General features: G+C 34.9%; 1 protein-coding gene across 1 annotated transcript in view; it reads left to right on the top strand.

Annotated features, from left to right (window-relative positions):
• The window catches only part of Tpst (tyrosylprotein sulfotransferase), a 127,917-nt gene that overhangs the window by 60,257 nt on the left and 40,602 nt on the right, over positions 1-27,058 (top strand). Inside the window, exon 7 of the transcript XR_004977162.2 lies at positions 10,032-10,215. The gene's annotated coding sequence lies outside the window, so the exon portion shown is untranslated. The remainder of the gene's footprint in view (positions 1-10,031; positions 10,216-27,058) is intronic.

Raw genomic sequence — 27,058 nt, 5'->3', positions numbered from 1 at the left:
TTGGCGCCCATAAATTCGCGCTACCCCCGACCGAGCCCAGCTTATCCGCACACAAAGCGCGCTCACACGCTGCCTACCTAATTCTCAGTCCGTGCGCCACAAGTCCGCGCCATTGACGATCGTGCGAATGCCTGTAATTTACCAAATGAGTTTTCATTAATTGTAGAGTTGGTTGGTTGTGTGTATGTGTGTGCTAATATGTGCATACCAACACACACAAACACAAAATTTGTTTGGGTTGCAACTTTCCGTTGGTTCAGCTTGCCGCTGCTGCTGGCGACTACAAAGTTTCCAGTTTTATTGCTGAATTTTCGGAAATATCCGATGCCATACTTACACACAGACACACACACACACATAAACATACAGCAAATATATGCGCGCACGTAGATGGTCTCGCAAAACCCTTCCACCAAGAGTAGTTAGTAGTTTTAGAGTAAATTTCTGGTTGACTTATTTCCGTTAGTTCCGAAGGTGCTTCGTAGCTTTCTCATTTCCCGCAATATGAATAACCAAAGCACTGGACGGCTCAGGCAAGGGCGTCGGCGCTGCCGGATTGTGTGCGTGACCAAAAGCGCAATGTTTTGCCGGGAAAAGTTTTCGAATCGGTCGGTAGATAGTCTTAAAAGCCTCTAACAAAAACAACTACTTCTTTTTTTTTGCTCGTATTTACACGCTTTTAATAAATAAATAATTGAGCCACATTTTTGCTGTAACTAAAGCAGAAGCTAAGTTGCGCATTCGTGGGATCTACTAGAGGGCGAGAAAAAGGAGATAATTTCACTTGTTTTATGGCATCGATGCTTGTGCACTATAACTTGGCGATAAAGTAATTAATAGTTGCTTGTTGCACTCTGCAGGAGATGCAGAACATTCACAGCAGCACGTATTTCTACTTGGTAATCAAGGAGACGCAATATGGAGCTTATATTCTATATGTAACATTAGGGTGTCCTTTGTTACCCAAGTTGATTGTTTTTTGCCGACGCCACCTGAAGTTTTAGGTGAAACTCTAAAAAAACATTATTCGCCGTAAAAGAACTCTTAATTTTTAATTTAAACTATACCTAAATCATGTTTCTTTTCCCATGTTATATGTTATATAACATTGAAATTACAGATATTTTGCACAAAGCAAGTAAACCTACAACATAATAATCTAATACAAAATTTCCCGTTTTACAAAAATGGCCTATTTATCATTTTCCATTAAATCATTGCTTTAAAAGTTCTACACAATTAAGTTATACATCAAATGACCTGAGCATTCACAAAAGTGAATTATAAATACTGTGTTGCCCATACGACATGGGGTACTGTATGAATGCTACCTTTTTTATAAAGCGGAAATTTTTGTATTAGAATATCTTGTTTTCAAACTTAACTTACTTGATTTGGAGTTACAAAAGTTAATGTAAAAGATCAAAAAATTCCATGATAAATTCAATAATGTTTTTTAGACAAAAGCTGAAACTAGTGGCGGACATAATGGACATCCTAGTGAAACATACTTTCATTCATAAGGTTATATGTGGCATGAATCAATTAAGATGTTTAGTTAGAATTAAATTTTTGTTTTCATGTAATGAAGTTTAGATGATGCCTCAGGCCTCAGTTTCGACAATATCCCAATAATTGCCCCTAACTTCCATCCAGCGAATTTTCTCTTTAGATCTAAGAAAACGCGAAAAAGCAGTTGTAAATAAGGTCCGGAGGTTTCATGTGAAATAATAATATTTTTGATTGCCGATTAAAACAAAGCTTTTTTTATAACTATCATTGTTTAAATGACTATAAACTCCCCTTCCAACTACACCGCTTCTTCAGGGTAAATAATGTCACACCCTAATACAACACACCACACCTTGGAACACAACACGCACTCACAACATAAACGACCACACTGCACACGATGTCAGCACAGAAGTTACCACCATACACGATGACAGCCCACACCATCAACAAAAAGAGGGATTGGATCTTCAATTCACCTCATTCGAAATAATTCCGATCTCTTTTGCGCAACGTCACCGTATAATCGCTATCTGCGCTACCGCCCTTTTTAAAATCGTGGTATTAACTAGTAACTTATATAGTTCAAAGGTTGTGAAAATAACATTTAATAAAAAAAAAAATAAACATTTTTAATTTAAACATAAAAAGAGCGTTTTATTAAAAAAGGGAAATAATATGTCTTTCGTGAGTGCTAACATTGTAGCATAATTATTCATGGTCCTTCGAGCCATAGTGAGCGGCACTATGGAGTAACAAAAAAAAAAAAAAAGAAGTGAAGTAGATAAACGTTAATATATACATGCAAACGAACAAAAAAAACAAAAAATACATTTATATATATATATGACAAGTGACTAAAAAGTGCTGTGGAGTGAACTGACATACATATACACATAGAAGAAGAAAAACAGATTGTTAAAAAGTTAATTTAAAAAAAAAAAAGAAGAAGAAAGAGTGGAGTGACACAAACATATGTACAAGAGGTAAAAAACAACAATTATAAAAAAAAAAAACGGGCGCGAAATAACACAAAATTTCATACGAGCGCGAATAGCAACAAAAATACATACATAATTAAAAAAAAAAAACAAGAACGGGCGCGAGTCAAAACTAACAAAAAAACATAATCACCTCAAAAGGACACAACAACAACCACACCAGCCTAAATCAGCACTGCGAAGCAGAAATTGGGAGAGAGCCACAAGCGGAAAAGGCAACACACAAGTATACCATACACACATATGGTATACAATATTGTCCCCAAAACTCCTTGGTGGACCCCAAAGTGAGTCGTATCGTTTCCTATTCCTTTATTTTATCATGCATATATGTATGTAAAGATTACAGTTTTATATATATAGAACCTGTAATAACAAATACGTTCACCAAACTACAACAGTTCGGTAAAATATATATATAATATATATATACCAACCTAAAGATGTATTATTAAGAACAACAATAATTCAATGCCTATTTATGCTTAGCTTCGTGTATTCAAATACACCATCAAGAAACAAAAATCAAAAACGAATTCAAGTATATACTTGCAAATTTCTCCAGCAATACCCCTTGTGTTTAATAAAGCAATAAGCAGGATTGCACATAATAAGTAAGCATAGGCAAAATAGAAAATCTAAAACAAGACAGAGAAACAAATAAAAACACAACAAACAAACATACATATATGCATATCGAAATAACGCTTATATATCACATCTCTATATATCGTTAAATATATATTTTTAATAAACATATATACATACAAAAATATATTTACAAAGTGCATACGGTCGAATACCTGCACATTATTTACTTTGCTTTGGCGCTCTCTTCGCTGTGCGAGCCTACATGCATACGTATATATACACATTTATATACACAAACGGCGATTAATATATAATATCTGTAACTTTATACCCTACTTTTGGACCTAATAAAGTTATTTAATATCCATTTCAAAAAAGAAAAAATTATCATAAATTTCGAATATTATCAAACGGCGATAAAACAAATATATGATAAACGAATTTATAAAAAATTAAAATTATTAAAAACAAAAAAAACATTTTTTCCAACAACATACTTACATTCATATGTTACATATATATTTACAATTTTACATATATTCAAAGTCCTCATAGGCAATTATCCGGCAATACCCCTTGTAACAAACAAGCAGGATTGCGTACACAAAAGTAAAAGCAAATTGATCTCTACAACGAGCTCTCAATTGCCCTAGAAAATAAAAATATTACATAGGCACAAACAATTCGTATTGATCTCTTCAACGAGCTCTCAATTTCACGAGCACATAAATATATATGTACACACAAGTCCGTGTATTAGGGTGTACCTAAATACACCAACATAAGAACATAAGTATTATTAAATTAAAAGTGCCATTCTTAATAACTAAATTAAGAAAATTTAAATTACGCTGACAAATATATATTTAAAATAAAATACAAATTAAAAAATTATTTCGCAAGTAAATATATATCTAGTCCGAAAAAAAAAAATCGTATATACGTAAAATAGTATTCGGTATTAATTATCATTTATTGCTGCGTTTAAATCAGTTTACACTGAGAAAATTTTAATTAACTTTGACACATATAGTAATAAATAACAAAACAATAATGGTTAATGACGATAAAAATCAAATTACACCTGCAGAAGCTACACGCGCAAGACAGGTTACCACAAAGCAAATAAAGGGCAAAAATATTTGTGTTGCCAAATTCATTTCCGAGAGTGACAGATTAACACGATACTGCACTCGATTTTCATTTTCACCGATTCAAGACATTTCTGAATCGTTATTGGAAATAAAAGAACAAAATATTGACAATTTTTGGACTCGTCTCCAAACGGCTCATGACGCCATAGTAGATTATGACAATTCAGATCTACCACACGATTTTAAATCATCGGCTTACGCACTATACGAAAACTGCTTAGACCAGTACGAAGCTACAAAAGCTATGATCTCCGATCAACTAAAGCTAATAAAAGCAATTGCACCTACTTCACATCAGCGAGTAGAGCTGCCACAAGTTCAAAGTCAAGAGGCAAGTTCGGGCATCCATCTCGAGGTGCCCGCATGTGACACAGAAATATTTTATGGAGGTTATGAAGAATGGCCGTCCTTCCGGGACATGTTCACTGCCGTATACATCAACCATCCAAAATTATCAAAAGCGCAAAAATTGTGTCACCTCCGATACAAAACAAAAGGTCAAGCAGGCGTAATAGTAAAACAGTTCGCACTAAATGACGATAATTTCAATTTGGCTTGGGAAGCTCTTAAATCTAGATATGAAAATGAGAGAATATTGGTCGATAAACAAATATCGGTATTAATGAACTTGCCAAAAATTCAAAAGGAAACAAGTGAAGAATTTATCAAACTTCAATCCACTGTTTCAAATTGTTTGTCGGTTTTATCGACACAAAATATTCCCACAGACAGCTGGGACCCTATACTGGTAAACATATGCACTGCCGCATTACCAGAAAAATCATTACTTCTATGGGAGCAATCGCTCTCATCACGAAGAAAATGTCCCACGTGGCAACAAATGAAAGATTTCCTAACTACCCAGTACGAAATCGCTGAAAGGGTAGACAAAAAGCTAATTAAAACAAAAAATGTACAACACGACCAAAAAAGAATTACACGCTTTTAATAAATAAATAATTGAGCCACATTTTTGCTGTAACTAAAGCAGAAGCTAAGTTGCGCATTCGTGGGATCTACTAGAGGGATAGAAAAAGGAGATAATTTCACTTGTTTTATGGCATCGATGCTTGTGCACTATAACTTGGCGATAAAGTAATTAATAGTTGCTTGTTGCACTCTGCAGGAGATGCAGAACATTCACAGCAGCACGTATTTCTACTTGGTAATCAAGGAGACGCAATATGGAGCTTATATTCTATATGTAACATTAGGGTGTCCTTTGTTACCCAAGTTGATTGTTTTTTGCCGACGCCACCTGAAGTTTTAGGTGAAACTCTAAAAAAACATTATTCGCCGTAAAAGAACTCTTAATTTTTAATTTAAACTATACCTAAATCATGTTTCTTTTCCCATGTTATATGTTATATAACATTGAAATTACAGATATTTTGCACAAAGCAAGTAAACCTACAACATAATAATCTAATACAAAATTTCCCGTTTTACAAAAATGGCCTATTTATCATTTTCCATTAAATCATTGCTTTAAAAGTTCTACACAATTAAGTTATACATCAAATGACCTGAGCATTCACAAAAGTGAATTATAAATACTGTGTTGCCCATACGACATGGGGTACTGTATGAATGCTACCTTTTTTATAAAGCGGAAATTTTTGTATTAGAATATCTTGTTTTCAAACTTAACTTACTTGATTTGGAGTTACAAAAGTTAATGTAAAAGATCAAAAAATTCCATGATAAATTCAATAATGTTTTTTAGACAAAAGCTGAAACTAGTGGCGGACATAATGGACATCCTAGTGAAACATACTTTCATTCATAAGGTTATATGTGGCATGAATCAATTAAGATGTTTAGTTAGAATTAAATTTTTGTTTTCATGTAATGAAGTTTAGATGATGCCTCAGGCCTCAGTTTCGACAATATCCCAATAATTGCCCCTAACTTCCATCCAGCGAATTTTCTCTTTAAGAAGGTCCGGAGGTTTCATGTGAAATAATATTATTTTTGATTGCCGATTATAACAGAGCTTTTTTTTAACTATCATTTTTCCGCAGATTTCTTTAAAAACATCCAATAAAACTATCTAGCAGTTATAATTCGAATGACCGTTTATTGCTTGCAAATACTTTGTACAAAAAAACTTAAAGGCTGCCCGAAGCATTTTTTAATGTTAGTTGGAAGATCGAGCTCAAGTCATTCGTAATAGAAAAATACACTGAACATCGCCCTTAAATTTACCTGCAACGCTTATAGCACTTCTGAGAGAACTTCAAAGATCTTTATAATACAAAAAAAACTATTTATGAACTATTTATATTTTTTGTTGTGGGCATAAAATATGGAAATAATATAATTTCCCTCATCGCTTGCTCGAAGGGGTTGCATGTCGTAGTCGACATCCAGAGTTCGCAGATCAGCCAGTAGCTCATATGCTTGAAATTGGCAGGGGCAAATACTGTTAAATAATGTACTTATCTGCCGTTATGCCAAAAGTTACTTAACTGTAATGACTGACTTTAATTTATACAGCTTGCATGCTTGATATTCGCTATATGGGCTCAAGTGATGATATTTTAGTTGAGATAGCAAAGCGAAGTCAATATTATAATAAAATATTTTCAACTAAAGTAAACTAAATGGCAAGTTGTCTACAGTCTAAAACGCTAGTGAAACGGAGGATTGAATTAAAGATCTGGCACAAAAAAATCCATCACCTATCCAACAGATGGCTTTAGTAACCTGTACAAGTATGTCGTTGTATAAGCTCAATTAAGTTACGCTATAAAGAAAGATAAAATTTCGTATGAAAAAAACTTCCCAAACAGTTTTTGCATTGCTTGGCTCAGTGTTCCTTGAGCACGCGTCAAAGATGGATATCAGTAAAGAGAGTCTAATTTTTTTCCGTTTTTTTCGATAAGGGAACCGTTTGAAACATATGAAAATACGTTCAAAATGTCGACAAGCAATCAGCAAAACGGAGCATATTTGACATAAATCGGATCATTGTAACAAAGCCATATATAAATATATATGTATATAAAATCTACGTACATAAATCTATATATTATATAATATATCTTTATGATGAAAGAAACTTTTCTACAGTAAAGATTTTTCAATTTTAAGAACAAAATTTTTACAGCTTAATTCGTGCCTTTTTTCTAGTAAAAAGATTGAACAGAGCTATAAGAAACCTATTCGAAATTCTCTACAAAATAATGTTCTTAAATGCCGGAATTTTCATTTCGAAAAGCGAATTTCGATACAAATATGTCTTCCAAAACAGGTTCCACATTTTGGCTCCACTGAGGGCTAAACATTTGACAATCTAATGCGAAATAAGATCAAGTTCAAAATGCATTGAGAATAGTTTGATGTTTTTTCTGTTTAATAGTTATCATATAATATATAATATATAAGCTTAGTCTAGATTGTTAGTACAAAAAATATACTCGAATTAATATTTATGTTCGCTCGTGCTGCCACCGAGTCTGCACACATCTGTTTTTGTCAAGCAACAATGGCGAAAATTGTCTAATTAAATGAATTACGAGTACAATGAATTGCATGGCCGAATGCGCGCGACTCATTGGCCACATTCATTATATTGAGCAAAAGCCTGGAAACAAAAAAATCAAAAAAAAAAAAACATCACATAGTGAAATGTGTGGAAAAAATTTTCGCTATGGCACAGTAGCCATTAGTAAAAGTGCTTGAAAATATGAGCAAAAAATGCAAAATACTTTTTTTTAGTGACCGCTTAGTGTTTCATGCCTTATGCAGCTTTTAGGCGCACAATACACACTAAGTAAGTGGTTCAAAAAAATGGCGAGTGCTAAATTTTTTTATGAATATTAAAGAACAACGGTCTGAAATAAGGCTTTATAAGTTCACGCTTGTGAGTTTAAATACAAAATATGCAATTGCGTGTCTTTTTTTGTGGTTAGTGTGCAAGTGTGTTTATGTGTGTGTGTAGGTATGCGAGCTACACATCTGCACCGTATTTTCGTAGCAATAATAAAAAAAATTAAAAAGGCCATTAATGCTGTATTTGGCACTGACAACAAAAGCACTGCCGGCAAGCATACATACATACATATACTTGTTGTTGTTATAAGTGCTCATACATAGTGTGGCCAATGGCGGCACCAGCTGTCATGGCTACTGTCGCTGCCGCATTTGTTTCTGTCACAGCTGCCACTTGATTACACACACGCTTGGAAATGTGTATTTGCATGCATGAGTGTGTGTGTGTGTGTGTTTAATGCAAAACGTGTTTCATTTCATTGTTTTTATCCGCTGAAAAGCATTTGTGTGCAAACGCACATACACACATACACACACGAGCGTTTGCACGCACTGTCGCTTGTAGTGGCAATCAGATGCTGCCATGCAGGATAACAAGCGTCACACCAAACGAAATACCATTTTCATGGATTAAATGCGGCGAACTCCAATCAACGCTGCGTGCGTAGGCGGAATGTGCTTGAAGGGGCCGGTGTGTGGTAACGCTTGTGGTAATGGCAATAGCCGAGTTCAAGCACAGTATTGGACTTAATGCGTCTCAATTGCGTTGCGCACAAGTGTTGCCATATTACGTTTAATTGCCCAAAAGTGTTTACACATTACACGATACACTATGGCGTGTAAAAATTTATTGAATTTTTATACCCTGAAGTTTTACACGATATTTGTAACACCCAGAAGGAAACGTCGGAGATACTATAAAGTATATATGGCATATAAATATTCAGCATGACGTGCTGAGTCGATTTAGCCATGTCCGTCAGTCCGTTTGTCTGTATATGTGCAAACTGGTCCTTCAGTTTTTGAAATATCCACTAGAAATTTAACACACGTTCTATGTTCCCCAAGACACTGATCATTTGTCGGACAAACACGAACGATCGGATTTAAGTGATTGTACAGAAATTTTTTTAATTTTACGAGATATCTTCACGAAATTTGACATGGGCCTAAGGCAATGATGTAATGTAGAAATTGATCAGATCGGATTACTATAGCATATAGCTGCCATACGAACTAATTGATCAGAGTCAAATTCTGTAATGAATCTTTTGTAGTTGTGAAGAGTATTCTAGCTTCGGTGCAACCGATATTAACGTTTTTTTTTTAATGTATTCGACCTACTGAATATAATGCGAAGAATTACACTGACATATCAGTTGGATCTTCTTCGAAATATTGTTAACATTTTTCGTGAAAGATCTGATTACCTTATCGCACTTTCTGGACGTATTCACAGTTTTCTTCTATATTTGCCCTCGATAATACAATCAGGAGCTTTGTAACCGTAAATTAAACAATCGTATTCCTAGTGCCTCGTATCACCTGTATTAATATCTATATGACATTAAACTACAAACAAACCAAACCTTAGACCAGGGCTGCCATATAAGATATCTATAACATAGGTATATCCATACAAACTGACTGATCAAATATAAAATAAAGATCTTTGTATACCCTTTTATGCTATAAAAAATGCACTTGTGGAGAGTATTATAGGTTTGGTGCAGCCGAAGTTAACGTTTTCTTGTTTTTTCTTGTTTTTTTTTTTAAATAAAATTTTCAAATAGTGAAAAAAAGTTTTAACTTCATCAAGTGCTGTGGAATTTAATTTAAATTTTTCTGTATGAAAGCACTCAGAATTTGATAGCCATTGTGTAATATGACTTTCTTTTATTTTGAAGGTAAATTAAAGATTTAAAAATAATTGTTTATTAGTAAATAATTTATTTAAATATTTCATATTTATGTTATCATTTTCTTATACTTTAAGGATTAGTTCTGATTATGATGAATCGAAGCTTAGTATAAGTTTAAGCTCCAGCTTCATAAGCCGACGAAAGAAAGTGAATGAATAACAAAACAAAAATAAGCTCAAACAATTGAAACAAAAGAAAAAGCTAACTCACTGATATTCTGGTAATCTATATCTGTCTACATACAACGGAGATGCAAGGGTAAGTCAAGTCATTATGTTATTCGATACCACTTACATATGTACAAGTATATTCCATACCAAACGAGTGCTGTTATCAGAGTAATTTAAACTGTCTTGGATAACTCCGACAAAATCTCTTAAAAGTTCAAGTGAGCTTAAACCCTTACATACATACGTTTTGATATATTTATTTGACGCTAATCCCGATTATGAAATTCTTGGATCGGCTTCAAACAATCGATAGTCCCATTCAATTGTCGGCGCTTCAAATTGCTTTGTTGGCATTCGGTTCAATTGTTCAAAGCTGCAAAAGCTGACGCTCAGCACTTGTGTTCGCCATGTACAAATACATATGTGTACATGTATGAATGTAGACGTATGCCCACATTCGCCTAATCAGCCAGACCTTATTAAGCGGCCAAGTGGAATACACGGCGCTGCATTCAGCATAAACAAGCAATTGTGGCGCGGCAGCTGATTAGAATGCGCGTTTGCACAGCTGGGGAGACATGTTTCTGTCACAATCAGTGTCAGCTGTGCACACTCATACACCTACACACTCACCTCATAATAGATAACTGTATAAGTAGCCTTAGAATGTGGTAATATTGTTGTGTTTTCGCACTAAAAACATTTGTGCATTGGAAAATAGCAGTGCCTATAATAATTTGCCATATTTCGACGAAAAATTCATTAGCTGAAAAACACATCAAATAGCAACGAATTAACGTACTCACAGTTATATGTAAGTATACGTGTGTGCCATGTAGGGAAACCTACGAGGATGTCTTTGAATTAATTCTAACGAAGCCCCAACCTTAAAGTTATGAATTTTATTTTTAAAAAATAAATCAGAATCTTAATATTCAAATTCGAGTTTATTCAGTTCAAAATTTGGGCTAAGAGCAAAAAAACTTTTTGACATCTTTATCTGAAAATGGAAAAATTCGAACTACAACTCCATCCACTAAGGAAAACTTAAAAAAGAGCATATTTAGATTATAAGTATATCCTAAATATACAAATTTTTCCAATAGCCCTAAATACCGAGTTTTGAAGTTCTGTTTTATTCTGTATAAATCGCACAGTGTATAAGATATATTGATATATTGATATAATTATAAGGTTGGCCGTTATTTCCCTTCCGCTTTTTTGCTCTTCATTCAATGCTTTATAAAAAGTGTTACAGTGATCGGATTTAGTTAAAATATGCGCCGTTTTGTTCGATGATCTGTTTCCATCTAGACGGCAACTTCATAATACCTTCCTCGTAGAAGCCCCCCTCCTCATTTGCGAAGAATTCGGACAGCCACTTTTCACAAGCCTCTTTTGAGTTCAACTTCACACCACCAAGGGCATTCGCCATGGACAGGAACAGGTGGTAATCACTTGGCGCTACGTCCGGGCTATATGGTGGATGCGATAAATCCTCCCATCCGAGCTCCCGTAGCTTCTGACGAGTCATCAACGAAGTGTGTGGTCTGGCGTTGTCCTGGTGGAACACTACACTCTTCCTGTTGGCCAATTCTGGACGCTTCTGGTCGATCGCCTGCTTCAAGCGGTCCAGTTGTTCGCAGTAGATGGTAGAATTAAGCGTCTGGCCATATGGGAGCAGCTCATAGTGGATGATTCCCTTCCAATCCCACCAAACACACAGCAAAACCTTCCTGGCCGTCAATCCCGGCTTGGCCACTGTTTGGGACGATTCACCGGCCTTCGACCACGACCGTTTTCGCTTGATATTGTCGTATGTGATCCATTTTTCGTCACCAGTCACCATCCGCTTCAAGAATGGGACGAGTTCGTTCCGTTTCAGCAGCATATCGCAGGCGTTGATTCGGTCCAGAAGGTTTTTTTGCGTCAAATTATGCGGCACCCAAACATCAAACTTTTTTTTGTATCCAGCCTTCTGCAGATGGTTCAAAATGGTTTGGTGACTAACTCCCATCTCCTGGGCGATGTCACGAGATGCCATATGCCGGTCTAACTCGATGTATTCCATGATTTGATCGGTATTTGTCGTCACAGGTCTTCCGCCGGCTGGCTTATCCATGGTGTCGTTTTCACCGGCTCTGAATCGTCGAAACCATTCCTCCGCGGTTCGAAGTGATAGAGTACCATCCCCCAAAACACCATTAATCTCACGGAACGTTTCTCTAGCGGATTTGCCTTTAACGAAGGAAAACTTTAAAATAGCGCGAATTTCGGCGTTTGTGAACTCCATGTTTACACGTATATAACTGTTGAACGCAATATCCAAACTAATCATGCATAGCGTTGTTTTGTAGGTTATGTCAAGACCTTTCAAATTATGTATAGTGTTGCCAGATACGAGCTCTGTAGCGCTTTGTACATAGCCGCGAAATTCAAAAGACAAAAAAGCGGAAGGGAGATATATGACAACCTTATATGTTACAATTTTTGCTAAACTTAAGAACTTTCTGTGCCGAACATAAGGTCGTTTGAATGAAGCTGTTGATATCTTCCCGTAGCACGCTATGTATCGAAAATTGTGATATCTGTCCTTCTGTATGACTTTATATCATGTACACGGTAGATATTTTGGTAATTTTAATAACATTTGTTGATCTTCTTTGGGATAACATAACTTACTCTTTTTTTAACCCACATCCCAGTTGACTCAGGTTTTTATTGAGTTACCACATATCAAAAAGAATTCAATACCTAAAATATAATATATAGGCAATAATCGGAAAATGTTGGAATGGAAAATGTATTGTAATAGAGTTACTGACTTATATATGAGAAGAGTTAGTTATATACAATATTAAACCATTAATATAATTTTAAACATTTGTAAAAAGCAAAAAGGTAGGTTTGTCCACGTTATATCAGGATGGAAGTAGAATTTATTATCTCAAAATAGTGATTTAATATAATATTAATGACAACTAGTACATAGGTAAGATAACAGAAAAAAGGCAGACAAATTAAAATAGTAGTGAGAGACATCAAAAGTTTTGTGAACAAATGCTAATTCATGTAGTTCTAATTAAAATATCATGCGATTTTTTGATATTTCTAATACAAAATTTTACGCTCTATAAAAAAGGTTTTATTAGTTTTTTCCATAAAAACATTTCTTGAAAAGTTTTACGCAAATGTACTGAGTATTCATACAATTAGCTTACAAGTTCTGTGTTGTTCATACGCCATGGTGTACTGCAGGGTACTACACTGAGCAGGGTATTTTGACATGTTTGGGGTTTTCCATGTAGCTTGTAATACGCAGAAAAAAACATCATTGAATTAGCCATGTCCGTCTGTCCGTCTGTAATTTATATGCGAACTTGTCCCTCAGTTTTCGAAATATCACTCTAAAATTTTGCACACATCCTATTCGCCTCAATAAGCTACTCATTTGTAGGAACCGCCGATATCGGACCACTAAAGCATATAACTGTCATACAAACTGAACGATCAAAACCAAGTTCTTATATGGAAACTTTTTTTTATTTGTGAGGGGCGTTCTAGCTTCAGTGCAACCGAAGTTTACGTTTTTTCCTGTTTTTTGTTTTTTAAGAACTCTTCATTAATTGATAAAATTTGTAGAAGAATGATGAAATATTTAGTATATGTATATCTAAAAGACAAATTTACATCAACTCTATAATTAGAATAAAATACACTACTAAAATCCTGTTATTTTCTCTTGTGGTCCTAACGGGTACGCACTTGTGTCCTCATTGTACAATACGTGACTATGTAGTAGTATGTGTGCGTCAATAAAATGCTTTGCAATTAGTTTGATTGGCTGAAACCAAGAATATCCATTCGATTGTACAATTTCAGCCGTCGGCCCGAATATTCCAACATGAGCCTGCAGCATTTTGAGTCTGCTACTAATTAGATGCATGAATTCAATGCCGATTGCGATAACAATACATAAAGATACATTGCATTATTCACATTATTCACTAATTACATGCGTGCCACATACATGGAATAGCACTTAAAGAGAGTGGCTTACATATATATGCATATATGTACATATGCCAATTCTATACTTTGTTAAACTCGAATATTTTTTTTTAGGTTGTAATTTGTCAGCTCACTCAAAGCTCGCCATAAAAAGATTTTCTATTTCCTTTCGTCACTAAAACTCCTTTTGTTTATTTGTCATTTCATTAAATGTCATCAAATCAATTACTGAACATTTTGATAGACGAGGTTTGCCATAGCTTTGTAGGGCTAACGAAAGACTTGCTTACACACACACACTTAAATACGCATCCGACTACTAATGCATATACAAATCATCTATTGTCTCCATGGTCTTAGTTTATGACTTCCCACTGTTTCCACATGTTGTAATTCATATTTGCACAGTAATTAATGTTGCCAAATCTGTAAGTTCATGAAGTTTAAGTCATAAATCTTTATCTAGTACCCAAGCAGAAAACAAATTTATACGTTGATGTACATACATTTGTATATATTTACGTGGGGATTTGTTTACATACGAGTTGAAACAGTTATATAACATTGTTACTGATTAAATTGCTGAGGGAGTAGAAGTATTCGAGTGCCGGGTCATGAGTAATAAAACCACATAACTATACAAGTACAGGGTGATACTCAATAAGAGAAAATACAAGAAACAGCTGCTCTTTGTAGTTTATTTGGTGTGTTTTTGTTAGTAAAATTATTTTCTTTAATGATTTTACAATTAAATTCTTTATGCAATAGACTATACTAGACAAAGTGTTTCTTGTTCAAATGTGATTGCGATTGATAAAAACACTCGTGAATAATCGATTTTTTTGCATATGCCGAATTTAGGTTAGGTTAGTCTGGTAGGCTGGGAAGTAGTCATCCTTTAGAATATCTGCTCTTGAAGCGAATTTCAACTTACTCTGTGGTTTCACAATTGGTATCTCCTCCAGTGTATCTTACCGTGGAGTGCCCAAATGCTTGATGCGTTGATCCATTGTTTCCCTGCTGCCTTGCTCTTGACATTTCCTGCTGAGGTATTTTGTATATCCAGTGAAAACAACCAGATCCGTTTTACCGGATTCAACCCCAGACCCGTTAATGTAATAAAGCTCATCCAAAGCTAAAGACCTTATGAGCTTCTAATTCGAAAAACTTACCTTGACCTAACGTTGAAGTTCAAACAACCGGATTCAACCCCAGACCCGTTAATGTAATAAAGCTCATCCAAAGCTAAAGACCTTATGAGCTTCTAATTCGAAAAACTTACCTTGACCTAACGTTGAAGTTCAAAGACACCCCCTTATAAAACGAACCGGCCCATCTATTCGTTTTATAACCCTATATTGCTTTATGGTCTTTTAAATATCCATTCGTTTGAATTTTAAATGTCCATCCAAGGCTAAAGATTGCGAACTCTATGAGCTTCTAATTTCAAAAATTTACGTTGACTCAACGTTAAAGTTAAAAGACACTCCCTAATAAAAAATATATATAAATGATCAGCATGACGAGCTGAATCGATTTAGCCATGTCCGTCTGTCTGTATATAGGCGGACTAATCCTTTAGTTTTGAGATATCGATTTAAAATTTTTCACACGCCCTTTTCTCCCTAAGACACTGCTCATTTGTCGGAGCCGCTGCTATCGCACCACTATAGCATATAGCTGCCATACAAACTGAACGATCGGAATCAAGTGCTTGTTCGGAAAGCTTTTTCATTTGACGAGATATCTTTACCAAAGTTTTGATGGAACTGACCGATAAAAATCGAGTTCATGTAAAGAATATATTGTATTTGTGAAAGGTATTATAAAGTCGGTGTTAACGTTTTTTCTTGTTTTAGAATAACTGTTTAAGTGATTATTTCTGATATTCGGGGAATGACGAAAAATCAGCGATCGCAAGAAAATCGGTATGGTTGTTCTTAAGTTATAAATAGTGTAACTAAGCCGACTTTGTCCTCTTTATATAAGTAGATATCTCATCCGTCTCGTTATTATTATTATTGAATTCAAATAATATTTTATGGGATCTCCTTTAGATTTGTAATACCTAATAATTTCAGCTCCAATCTGTTTTCCGCAAATTAAATTTCCGTTGGAACCAATTAGAGTTTCCCCACTACATGAAAGTTTGTTTGTTATCAGTTCCTATCTCTGATAAAATAGTTTTGACTTCTCACCGCCCGCTCTTGTCTCATTAGCAGTGGTGACTAAACAATTGAAGCCCTATTCAAATACTTCCTTACATACATAATTTTACTTGCCAGCCAAAGTCTAACTTTCAAATCTATTTATATTTCATGAGCTTCATCAATCATTCCTGCAGTCTTTGGCACATTTGCCTCACTTTACTTGATCCCTTTTATGTTCAACAATGTTGGCTAGAAATCCCTCAAATATTTATATATACCCAATTCTATAATATTTTATGGGTTGTGCCGCAGATGCAACATGTTTTCGGACAACGAGAGACTACAGATAACACACACACACACATATGCATGAGTGATGTGTGCACTTCAGATTACGGACAATATTTGAGTTGACTTCTGAAGTATGACTTTTGGCCAATAAATGAAATACGAATGGTCTGAAAGCAATAGATAAATACATATATACATACATATGTACGAACATGTGTTTTACACTATGGTTGTGCATATACACATATTTGTGTGTGTGAAGAGAAACACAGATAAACATTTGTCTATTACAAATGTTGGAGAGTCGGAGCAAATATTGTGTTTTGGGCTGCAGCTGATGGACAGTTGCAATGACACTAACCACAAAAACAACAGAAACAATAAAAACAACAACAGCAAAAAGAAACAAAAAACAAAAACTAAGCAACACATGGGCCAAGCATGCAATCAATAAACCTAAAACAACGTTCATACTTGTAGCTATTTCAGAAATGATTGAATGGATGCATGAATGCCTAAACATGGACATGGACGTGTACTCGTGTCCATAGAACCGGCAACGAAATTGAAAGCATGACTAAGGCGTTTCGGCCATCAGCAGCAGCAATGCCAAGAATCACACACACACGCACACAAAAATAAATAGAAAAGCGAAGAAACCTACGTTCACCAGAAATCAGTAGTCTGAGTTTAGCTACGTGGACGCGAAGAGGTTAGGTTAGCTGCCAGAATCAATTTAACTTGTGAAAACAGAGTGCACACGTCCGTCCGCTGTCCGAGCAAAAAATCCGCAATTTCATTGTTTGCATACGTTTAATACACTTCAATCCGAAATCAACCTCGGGCAGTTGACCATTGATGCAGCGCCACCCAAGTCTGCCGAATCGAGCGTGTTTTTAGTGATTTTTCTGTTATTTTTGTTGGGTTTGCTTTTTTCCAGTTCAGTTTCAATTGCTTTTGATAGCTGAGTGTTTTGTGCGCGCATGCAAGTGTATTGATAAAAGTCAAGCGCTTAGCGGTTCGGCACACAGATTTTGTATTCGCATAGTTTCGATGTGGGCATTGTGCAAGCGCTTAGCATTTCGCTGAAAGAAAGAATTATTTTACATGATGAATATGCGTCTATTCAGCCAGAACGGCAAGCCAGTCAACAAAAAAATTTGCATTTAATGAAACTGAATAAAGAATTTGATCTGTATAGTTCATAATAGTCTCTTTTGGTAGCAAACCTCGTTATGGTACCACATAGCATCATTAAATTCACACTTTTTGCTGCATCGTGATCTCTTCGGAAATAATGTTTCCTCAATTCATAACAAGGACTTTAGTTTATAATCGGCGGATCTACTACAAAATATTTCGGCTATCTATGTATGATAGATAACCTGATAACTAAGAATAAACAATAGTTCAATAGAATTCAAAAATCTGATATTTCGCTTCTATATTAACTAAAAACATAAATTAATCTAATTTGGCCATCTAAAGATCACGCACAGTACTTTTGGTCCCTAGCGTACCAGATAAAGCCGAAATATAATTAACTTGTACCTATTTCTGTATATAAACATAGGAAGACAAAACCTTTTTCAACTTCTCAAAAGTTAGACTACCAAGTTATTATGTATTTTGGATGTATCATTAAATTCTACGTTCATCAATGTCATAGCTTATCAAAACTGTAGTGCGAAATAGAGTTAGTGCTATAGAGTCGAAAAGAGTTATCATAAAGTGATTACGAATTAACTGACTATAGTTTTAATTTTTCGACTACTGTCATTGAATTTGACATAATAACAATAATTCACTGAATAAACATATATAAAGCATTATTCCATCAATCAAAAATATGTCAATATTCCGCACTGCCCAAAATTGTAAAAAATGTTGAAAAAAAAATGTATGCTCACATATAGCCATTTTTGAAAGGTTCTGAAATTTGACAGTAATACTAACAGAATTAAGACACCAGTTCACTACTAAACAATAATACTTAGTAGTAATATATTATTTCTTTGTATTATATACGGTTTACGGGCGGTTGACTACAATAGGTTTTCTAATCTTTCTATCTTTGCCACTGAGTTATAGCGTACATAAAAGAGAGATTCAACGCTGAACAAAATATTCTTTTGAAAATCGGGCGACGCACTTCAATTCTTGCACGAGTTGCATTTTGTAAACCCGCAAACCAAGACCCTTCGAAAAATTTTGCATAAAGTGCACGGGCATAGTGAGGATGCGCATTATCCATTAGAGTAAACATGGTGCAAAACCAATCCATATTGGTGCAAAACCAATCCATTATCCATACCGAACCATTATTTTGGTAATAAATTTGCACGATTGGCAAACGTTCTTCCGGAATCTATACATTATGAAATGGCAAACCAAACGAAGCAAAAATCAAGTAGCAGCTGTCGAAAAGACTAACTCCGAAAAAACCGCACGTCTAAAAAACACCCGTTACCCCAATGGATTTGTACTAAACGCACAAAGAGCTTTAAGCTCTTCTACCACTTTCTATCATTTTGACATTTAACAAAAAAATTAAAATGCGAAATAAACGTGAAAATTAAAAATATATAATATATAGAAAACTTTCGTTTTAAGCCCAAATCCTTAATATCGTTCGATCTTTTTTAATCCGTGTAGAGAAAGTATAAAAAATTTCTTTTTTTTCACAATTAATAGAGTATTTTACTATTTTTTGCTGTTGTAACCAACTTTTCATCAGCTGATAAGTGCCTGCTTTCGTTTGTTATTCACATAGTAGTACGGAAGCCATTTATCTATATACGGCATAAAGTAGAATCGTAAAATTTCGATAAATTACTCGCATTCCTGTCGTTATCCTATCCTTTTCATTGTCTTCAATTTTTGGTTTATGTGTATTCATGTTTACCTACAATATACGTATACTTATATAAACACTTATGTAATTGAAGACTCCTCCATGCCGCCATGTAACTTGCTACTTGCTTTTTACTGAAATATTGAACCAACAACAATAAGCAGTACCACTAATTAAAGTAAAGTAAGTTCTCATCGCCTTTAATGCGCCATTCAAGCGGTTCGCTTGGAAATTGGTTGGGCTGTAATTCCAATGAGTGGTCGATGGCTTAATAACGGTACCATAATATTTATGTGGTTGTTGTTGTGTGCGTGCTGTTCAACGCAATTCTTTCACTTTTATTCATTATTATATGTTTTTTTTGGTCTGACCTTTTGCCTTTTTATTGTTGTAATTGCCACAAGCGAGCAATTATTATTAATTATATACACGTTTAAATAAATACACTGTTGCCTCATAAATTTGCGCAAATTGAATTTTGTTTACATTTTTTGACTTTTGCCTTATTTCGCTTTATACTTCATACATTATATAATATTCTATATATATATATATACTCTGATTCTTTGTGCACTTTTGTTGTTTTTTTTTTTAATTATATTTTTTTTTGCCACTCACATCGCTGCGTGGAATAATGACGGACCAAAGTGATTATTTTAAATTATGCGTAAGGTCATTCATTAATTGGTATTGTTACGAAATTGCGGTGCGTGTGCATGTTTGTGTATTTCTGCACTTGTGTGAGTTGATTCTTTGTCAAAATAATTTGTACGCTTGTGTTTATTTAAATTATGCAAATTATTATAAGCTCACATATATTGAAATTAATTGGAATTACGCCCATTTGTCATTTAAGCTTTTATGAAAATTTATTAAAAATAAAATAATTATAATAATTAATAATTTCGGGGCACAAAAGCAGTTCAAAATTATAGTAGGAACGAAAAAATAAGTTTTATCTAAAATTATCTCGATTTAAAATGCGTAAATTTGTTAGAAAAAGTACTACTTTTAAAAAATACATGAATAAAGTACTACTTTAAAAAAATACATGAATAAAGTTTGCATAATATTTGCTACCGTCCATTCAACATAAAAAAGAAGTGTAAAAAGGACTTTAGGAAAATTAAATTTTCGTTTGGAACTATCGAGAAAGTGTTACACAAGAATATATAATACAATACAAAAATATGAATTTGCTTTTGAGCACCCAAAGTCATATTTATTACTATAATGAAGTTCACTCCAGATCTAAAGATGTGAAATTTCCATTCGAATTGGAAAAGAGGGCAGCTTTAGCTAAAAGTTGTTGCTAACCTTGAGGCTGCACAATTACTGGCATCTCCTCCCGAACGTACTTGGAACTTATTTAAGGCACTAAACTGTCAACGGATGGACTGAAACGGAAGAAAGTAACTCGTATCCGCTCCTTGTCTGATAATATTTCTTGCGATCACATCAGCCATAAATTTGTTAAGAAAACTGCTCTGACCCAGCCATGATGTAAGCCTAAAACTAGACGTAACCCTAAAACTAGACGTAACCCCTCTAGCGTACTCTTCGTGTTGCTGCTTTTTGACCCATCATTGAAATGAGCCGCAGCAAACCTTAAGGGGGTATTCTAGTCTAGAGACATTAATTTCAGGTAATTTTAGAAATTTCGTAGAAAAAAAAGGCAAATAATATTTTTACCAGACATTTTTCTATTAGTTATTTAATAACATTACAAAAATACAGGAAAAAATCAAAAAATTAAAAATAAAAGTTAAAATTTTCAAAAATTAGCAGCTGAAAAGTGGGAGGTCTCAAAGAATTGGCTCGTGACCACACCTACGATTTCAAACCTCCTAGCATCCATTTCACAAAAGAAAAAAATTATTAATCTGGAATACTGTTGCTATATCTGGAACTACGGAAAAGTTTAAAACAAAAAAAAAAAATTATTCACGAAATGGCAACTGCCTGAAAAACAAAAAATTTGTGTATTGACTTTTTGACTATTTTGAATTTTTTAAAAGTTGTAAAAATTTAAATTTGGGGATACGGCTAGTTCCAGACATAGACAAGTCTATAAAAAAGATTTTCTAAAAATTGCAGGTAAATGGATTCAACAGAACCTGAGAAATCGTGAATATTGAAAAGAACAGTTTCGAGAAAAACGCGTTCAACGTTTCAGTTCTGGCCGAACCAGTTTGGATGCCGGGTGAGCAAAATACCTTCAGCTCCGAAAATAGTTTGAATTTTGAAAAAACCTTTTGTAATCATATTCTTAATTAGTTAAACTTTGAAAATATAAAAACCAAATTATCACGTTTTTTTTATTTCTAGACTAAGGTGGTATCTTAATAAGTTTTGCGTGAGCCCAAGATATTTAGATTGTTGACCTGGTATCACCCTTCCGCGCTCGTTGAATTTGACTGCGGAGGCAGTGTATAGCATATTCACCGCTTTTCTAATATCGGCATTCACTGTTTAAAAAAAAAAACCCTTAAAAAAGTTGTCGGAAAGCCTGAAAATAGGTAGAGATGCCGAAAAGTCACAACAAAATACTCGCCAACCAAACTTTTCCATTTTGAATCTAACAAATCTTGAAGAACCTTACTGCTCATCTTCTACAGTAACTCAGTCTAAACTATACATCCATTTTAGCATGAGAGTTAGCTCGACAGTCAACGCTGATGAATTTTTATTAATTGCTCTTTCATATCAGAAACGCACTCGAATACATCTAAATTTATAAAATTAATTTTTTTTATAATATTTCACAGTTGTTAAAATACATCGTTATTAAATACCTCCGGTATGTATACATTTTCTTTCACAAGCTTATAAAATATTGAAGCGTTTTTATTTTTGTTTGTATATGTAACTAAACCGTTAATCAAAAGCATTGCATTATCAGCTCCTGCAACATTTCTCCCCACAAATTCACTACCTCATTGCACTGAACGAGCGCTTTGCTAAATTTAATTAAATAATAAATATTGAACCTTGTTAAACGAAGCGCAACGACTCAAAGCGACTTGATTGGCGAGATGGGCCACCCGCTTGAGCAGCTGGTTATGGGGCAGATATCAATTTTCATTTTGCTGTGAGTTTAATAAAACATTGTGCGCTCCTTCAACAACACAAGTACAATAAATAGGCCCCATTTTATTGAGGTCGTGCGGTAGTGAAAGTATGCATACAGATACGTACATACTATATATAAAGCAATAAAGGGGTTTCCAATAGTATTACACACTATATTTATTAATTATCGTTTTTTTATCTTTATGATATGTGTCAGAGTGTGGATAAGTAGAAAGTTATTCGCTTGAGTTACAAATTATTGTAGTGTAACTCTTAGTTCGATGAGGAGGAGTTTTCTGCCAATCTAATTAGCAAGCAAGTTACTTAGGTCCTTCCAATATCTAAAAGAGCTCCAAAATGTGGGAATTAATATATGTATATATAATATATATTTCCAATTAATGCAGTCACAATTTGTTAGAAATACTGTTCCAAATATACGAAAGGTTTTCAATACTTGGAGATCTCCGAAAAGGATTATAATGTTTTCATCTTAGTCTATTGTTCTATCTCGATTTTGAGATGTTGCTATTTACCGAAACTATATGACATTACTAACTAGAGCTAGGCTCTCAAAATAAGGGTAAGAGTAAGGTACGATTGAAATGGTTTTGTCAAAATACAAAATATTCTGATCTATTATTTGTGCAGCACATGTAAAGTTTATCAATAGTACTGATATTACACCATCTTTTCCTATATTCTTCGAATTTTGAACGTCTTATTTAAAGTTGATTAGTTGTAAAAGTGCCTTTCATAGCGAGTATTCGATTTCTTACCTTCAAATCAATATCAAGCGGCTAAAAACCCGACCAACATTTCCTAAATTTTTAATGAACTTGCTGAATGAAACTATTCGCCATCAGACTCTTCGCTGAATACAAATCTCAGAATTTCACCTTAACTAAAAGTTTAGAATTGTTTTATTTACCTTTATATATATTTTATGTACCATCTTTCCTTCGCGTCATTGTTGATTTCGGCTTAGCTTTGGTTTTGTTTTTAACGGCAAATATTTGTCAGAAGAAAAATCAATTTTTCCGGAATATCCAAATAAGATCCGTGCATTGATATTTTATATTAAAGAGGTTTGGCTCTTCAGGGTTTTTCGGGTTCCCGTGGCCCTGTTTTGCTTCGCAGTTGTTGTTGTGCAGATAATACTAAACCAGGATTGCTGCTTTGAAATTTAAGAAATTAAAATGTATAAACTAAATACTTTTCACCTGGAAAATCCTAGAAAACACCAGTTCACGACCACAGAAGAGGTCTCGCATTTCTGTTGCTAATATCAGCGGCTGCAGCATTGAATATATTCACAGCAGGACAGTCGCCATGTATTCGGTGGACGTGTCCGACTCATCCTAGCCGCTGAGTTGAGATTTACCGAAGTAATAGGCCTCATTACTAACACAAGAGTATTCCACCCTTTTTTTTGTGTACATAATAGCTACTTCGTTCCGGCTTCATTCTCACCCAGACTCTTGGTAAGCTACTATAGTCACGGATTTTTGGACATTTATATGAATGTCAGTATCATATGGAATTATTCGTTTAATGTTATAAAAAACAAGAAGAAGCGTTAACTTCGGTTGCACCGAACCCTTTACCTACAAAAATTCCTTACAAGAACTTTGGTCGGTCAGTTTTTATAGCAGTTATAAGCTATATTATATCTTCGGAGATTGCACCGTTGCTTTGGACAATAACTAAATTTCGTGAAAATATCTCCATCAATGAAAAAGCTTTCCATGCAAGTACTTGATTGTGATCGCTATCGTGATCCGATCTGAACAATTTCGTCGGAGATTACTTGAAATTTTGCATATATTTTTTTCTCCCCAAGAAGCTGCTCATATATCAGAATCGTCAATATCACACCACTATAGCATAAAGCTGCCATACAAACCGAGAAATACGAATTAAGCGCTTGTATAGAAAATTGTTTCATTTAATGAGGTATCTTCACGAAATCGGGCATGGATTATTGCTGAAGACAACGGTGAAATGTCCGAAGAAATTATTCAAATCGCGCGACTGTGGAATATAGTTGCCATACAAACTGACCGTTCAAAACCAAGTTCTTGTAAGAAATATTTTGTATATGTGAAGGGTATTATAGCCTCGATGCAACCGATGTTAACGTTTTTTCTTGTATTATTATACCGTTTAGGCTATGGGAATTGGCCCTTTGAAGGGTATTATAGATTCAGTATTTTTTCTCCTGTTTTGAAGATTAATTTCCTCGTATTGAATCGAACCTTATAAGAAAAGCCAGCAGTACCAACTTCAAGCGCTCCTATTGTACAACCCTTTAATTCCTTGGAAACTATTCAATTTAGCTTCAATGCTAATATATCGAAAATAACACAAACAAGTACTTATACTGGGCTTACATATGTAGCTACATACAAGTATTTCAGATATGTCTCTAGTGTGCGCCGATTAAATTCTTGTAACTACAGCTATAGATAATAAGTTTCGAGTCGGAATGTGAGGAGGAATGTTGAAATGAGCTTTCACAAAACGCGAGTGATTGTGAGGTATGCATGCAAGTATCTGTGTATTTTTTTTTGTGTACTTGTAGGCATGTAAATCTTTCTATATATGAATTTCAATATATAGCCTCTAAGCACATAGATTATAGGTATTTTTATCTAAAATAAGTTGTATTAAAGTGCACAGGCTTAGCGCTAGCTTAGAGGTTTGCCGCCTCTACTTCCTTAACCACTCAACCTCTGGCAGCGGGAGACACGGGCTGCGACGCACGCTTGAACAGCACACAGCTGCTTGTCACCGCCACACGTAAACAACTTCAGGCAAAAGGAAAAAGCAATAACAAGCCTAGCGAATTCTCCTGCGTTAGAGCTAAGAAAAAAATGTGGCTCAATGCCGAAGGCAGTTGGTGACAAACAAAAGGCTGGCAAAAGCGAAACAGAAAAAACAGACGGAAGACAACGGCTAAATAAAAGTGAAAAAGTAGAAAGTGTACTGTGATGCCGAAAGGGGAGAGACGGGAGAGCAGTCGACCGTAAGCAAACGTGTAGGTGACATTGTGGATGGCGGGCAATGTTTTTCCATGCCGCCGAACGTGCTCCGATTGTCGAATGATTTACGGTCAACCATATTAGCCGCAAATAGCTGCAGTGGCAGTGGCGTTGGCGATGGCGGCAGCATCAAACAAATACATGATAAGGGCAACAACTAACTTGGAAGCCAACAAAACAATGGCAATCAAAGCGAAGCAGCATTTACGAATGCGCAACAACAGTCAGCTAGCTAGTAGAATTTTTGCCGACAATATGTGTATTTGCTTGTTTTTGCTTTTGTTGTTGCTTAACCACGCTAGCCTCACTGCTAGCTTCTAGTAGGTTTTGAATCGAAAAGTGGAAATTTATTTCACTTCACCACCACAACTGACAGCCAAGGGCATAACCTGCTGCCGCATCTACTTCACCTGTGTTGTTGCTATTGTTGCGGTAGTTCCCATTTGAAATAGATTGCCGTTAAGTCGACTATCTAAATATTCCCGACGCGCGTATTACACACACTTAAGAGACATAAATCGGCCGGGAATGTGGCGGGGTGGTGGCTTACGAAAATGTGAGTGTGCCAAAAACGAAGCAAAAAAGCTGAAATCGGTTGGTTGTAGGCAGCCTGCTGCCTATTAGTGTTAGCATCAATGGAGCCATTGCAACTCACAATTGTCGCATTTGTTTGTATTTATTGACCACATCATCACCCATTGCTTGTTGTGTTTTTGTCGTCGGTAATCGTTGGTGGATTTTGGATTGTGAGTGAGGGGTTTGGTGATGTTTTATCATTGTGCTCGTGCATAAATTACACTAGAGCTGACAGTGTTGCGCCTGGCTGCACATTCTTTATATCTTTGTACCCGGGTGTGAATTTTTGCTCCGGGCGTAAAAGCTTTGTTGACCTCAGTTCTAATATATAGGAATATAATTAATTCTTATATAATATTTGTAGTTTTTCAGAATAGATTCCAATAATACCCTATTATACTATCAGCCACTCTCTTTTTATACCCTAAACAGGGTATATTAAGTTGCCACGAAGCTTATAACACCCAGAAAGAATCGTCGGATACCCTATAAATACATATATATATATATATATATAAATGATCAGCAAGGCGATCTGATATTTTGCACAATTCTTTGTCTCGCCAAGCTGCTAATTTGTCTGAACCGCCGATATCGGACTACTATTGAATATAGCTGTCATTCAAACTGAACGATCGGAATAAAGTGCGCATATGGAAAGCTTTTTCATTTAACGAGATATCTTCTCGAAATCGGGCATGAATTATTGCTCAAGGCAACGGTGAAATCTCCGAAGAAATTATTCAGATCGCGTGACTGGAGTATATAGCTGCCATACAAACTGACCGTTCAAAATCAAGTTCTTGTAAGGGATATTTTGTATTTGTGAAAGGTATTATAGCTTTAGTGCAACTGAGGTTAATAGTTTTTCTTATTTTAACGTCTATTGACTAATAACTGTCTCCCGGATCAGATTTTGGAAAATCGGGGAAT

This window comes from Bactrocera oleae, chromosome 5 (assembly GCF_042242935.1).
Source record: "Bactrocera oleae isolate idBacOlea1 chromosome 5, idBacOlea1, whole genome shotgun sequence".
NCBI classification, from domain to species: domain Eukaryota; kingdom Metazoa; phylum Arthropoda; class Insecta; order Diptera; family Tephritidae; genus Bactrocera; species Bactrocera oleae.
Note: the sequence above shows the minus strand (reverse complement) of the source record. Positions and strands in the feature narration are given on the sequence as shown.